Raw genomic sequence first — 3680 nt, 5'->3', positions numbered from 1 at the left:
GAGGTAAATTGACTCACCAAAGATTGTGAAGCTAAGAAAGGGCAACAGGGAATGCTTCAGTACTTTGGATTCCTTGTCCAGTTCTATAGCCTCAGGACAACCTAGAAAATTATATACAATTCTAAGAAATCTTTATGAAGTTAAATGTATGATTCATCACTCCTAGAATTCTGTGTAAGAGGGGAATTGATGGAAAGACTTTGTCTGCTTCCAAGGAGGTACCTCCAAACATCATGATTTTCTTTTTTTTTTTAATTGTCAAAATAAATCCTTCCTCCTTTTATTTTTTTTTCAGGTATTCTGTCAAAGCAAAGTAAAGGTGTCTAATACAACTGTCAACTGTATTCCTCTAAACAGTGAATATTGTAGCCTCCAAGTGTAGGCTCTTTCAATCTAGGAAAGTATTATTCTTTTATTTATTTATTTATTTTTTATTGTTGGTCGTTCAAAACATTACATAGTTCTTAATATATCATATTTCACAGTTTGATTCAAGTGAGTTATGAACTCCCATTTTTACCCTGTATACAGATTGCTGTATCACATCAGTTACACTTCCATTGATTTACATATTGCCATTCTAGTGTCTGATGTATTCTGCTGTCTATCCTATTCTCTACTATCCCCCTTCCCCTCCCCTCCCCTCCCCTCCCCTCCCCTTTTCTCTCTCTACCCCCTCTACTGTAAATCATTTCTTCCACTTGTATTATTCTTCTCTTACCCCTCCTTTCCTCTTATATGTAATTTTGTATAACCCTGAGGAACACCTTCCATTTCCATGCGATTTCCCTTTTCACTCCCTTTCCCTCCCACCTCTCATCCCTGTTTAATGTTAATCTTCTTCTCAAGCTCTTCGTCCCTACCCTGTCCTTGGATAGAAGAAAAAGTTGGCTATGATCTACATACTGTGGGGTCGGGCTCCAAATTCCTCAATAGGACACCCATAGCGCAAGAGTTAATAACTAGAATCAACAAATGGGACTTACTCAAACTAAAAAGTTTTTTCTCAGCAAAAGAAACAATAAGAGAGATAAACAGGGAGCCTACATCCTGGGAACAAATCTTTACTCCACACACTTCAGATAGAGCCCTAATATCCAGAGTATACAAAGAACTCAAAAAATTAGACAATAAGACAACAAATAACCCAATCAACAAATGGGCCAAGGACCTGAACAGACACTTCTCAGAGGAGGACATACAATCAATCAACAAGTACATGAAAAAATGCTCACCATCTCTAGCAGTCAGAGAAATGCAAATCAAAACCACCCTAAGATACCATCTCACTCCAGTAAGACTGGCAGCCATTATGAAGTCCAACAACAACAAGTGCTGGAGAGGATGCGGGGAAAAGGGTACACTTGTACATTGTTGGTGGGACTGCAAATTGGTGCAGCCAATTTGGAAAGCAGTATGGAGATTTCTTGGAAAGCTGGGAATGGAACCACCATTTGATCCAGCTATTCCCCTTCTCGGTCTATTCCCTAAAGACCTAAAAAGAGCATGCTACAGGGACACTGCTACATCGATGTTCATAGCAGCACAATTCACGATAGCAAGATTGTGGAACCAACCTTGATGCCCTTTAATAGATGAATGGATAAAAAAAAAATGTGGCATTTATACACAATGGAGTATTACTCTGCATTAAAAAATGACAAAATCATAGAATTTGGAGGGAAATGGATGGCATTAGAGCAGATTATGCTAAGTGAAGCTAGCCAATCCTTAAAAAACACATGCCAAATGACTTCTATGATTTTCTTTTTGGAGCTTTTTGGAAGTTATTCACATGTACAGTCAATGCTACTTTCGGATGAGATCCAGAGTACAGGTGAATAGATGCTAGAAGCAGTGTTTCTCTTACATAATTCTGTCACTTGGGGTTCACCTGAGTTTCAGCCCTGACCACAGTGCACAGAAGAACTAAGCCCTCAGATTCAGAGTTTTGAGAGTTACAGAGTTTGAAAGTATCTGTTAGTTCTTGACATGAAAACCTTCATCATTATTAAATAAAGATAGCATAGGGGAATTTCTAGTTAATGGAAGTGGCTTATGTAGACAGACATAGAGAAAATTCACAAGCACTAAGATGCAGCAGCATACATGAAATACCAAAGTTTAAAGGAAACAACTGAGGACCAGTTAGTTAGGTATTTCTATATCCCACGAAGATATAAAAGACTACAAAGAAAATTTTATGAGAAACATTTCCTTGGAAAAAACTGATACATGAACCTTCTCATTCCACCCACTCATAATGTAAGAGAAGGAGGAATGCTTGGCCCCTGACCTCAAATAAAGTGAAAGGACTTTGCAGATAGCGTTGTATGTGACCACAACAATTAGAATGTATTGGGTCCTAATAGGGTTAGATTCTTGCATGGAACTATGGCCATGGCTTTGGTGGTAGAGCCCGTTTAGGACTTTGTGTTGGGACTAGTCTGTATGCCCAGTGTGTGTGAGGGCAAAGGATATGTGTGATTTCCCATGGGCCATGGTGAGATGTATGAGAGAGCCAACTTGGCTTTGTGTTGGGTTCTCTGATACGGCCGTCCAAAGAGGTAAAGGAATCCCAGAATCAAGAATTTGCAGATGAAACCATGGGATAAGGAACAAGTCACAAGCGACCGCCATGACATAGAAGAATCTGCACAGGCTACAGGAAACACAGATGAGAACTTAGGGCCAAGAGGATTTTTTTTTTCTAAAGTCTTCTGGGATGTTTCTTCTTTCATTATTTTGAGTTATTGTCCAGAGAGCCTGAAGGTGACCTTGTCTCATAAAATACCTCTCTTCCCTGTGGCCTTGGGCACAGGAGGTTTTCTTCAGTGTCCATGGGGTGGAAGAAGAATGAGAAAAACTAAACAACTTCAACCAGCAAGAGAAGATGTGTTAGTGCACGTAGAAGTCCAAAGTGGGACTTGGAGAACAAGAAAAATTTAATGCTAACTTGTTTTTAGTTTCTTTGTTAATGCATGATACTGGGAATCAGTATTTAAATTAATATCAAATATTTAAATTAATCAAGACGTTGCTATTACCCGAACGTACTGGCATATAACAGTATATCAGCGGGAGGGAAAGTGTCTCTCACTTAATAAATTTTATAAGAATAATCTGAAACTAAAAAAAAAAAATGTGTGTTTAATCACACACCATGTGTGTCTAAACCATTGATTATACATATGTGCCTAAAAATTCTTTTAAAACAGCAATAAAAGGATAAAAAAGAAAAATATTGTCATGATTTTCTATTGCTATGATTTCTATTATAATATTTTCTTCAATTTCTATTGTAATAACTTTCTGCTGCTGGGTAAAAATTGCCACAAACTTAGCAGCTAACAACCATGCACATTAATCATCTCACAGTGCCATGGGTAAAGAGTTCAGGCACTGCTTAGATGGATTTTCTGCTTAGGGTTTCACAGGCTATATTTAAGGTGCTGGCTGGGCTGTGTTTTCATCAGGGGCCTCAAATGGGGAAATTACTTTGAACTCATTCTGATTGTTGGCAGAATCCATTTTCATGCCCTAGAGCACCTGTAAGTCCTTACCATATGGACTTCCCCAGCTTGGCCATTCACATCATTAAGTTTTCAAGCACAATCTCTCACTTCAGCCTGCTTTTAAAACAGTCTTTTTGAATATAAGGTAATCAGGGGAGTGATATT

Source organism: Spermophilus citellus, assembly GCF_964194105.1.
Source record: "Spermophilus citellus genome assembly, chromosome: 5".
NCBI classification, from domain to species: domain Eukaryota; kingdom Metazoa; phylum Chordata; class Mammalia; order Rodentia; family Sciuridae; genus Spermophilus; species Spermophilus citellus.
This window is presented reverse-complemented; position numbering follows the sequence as displayed.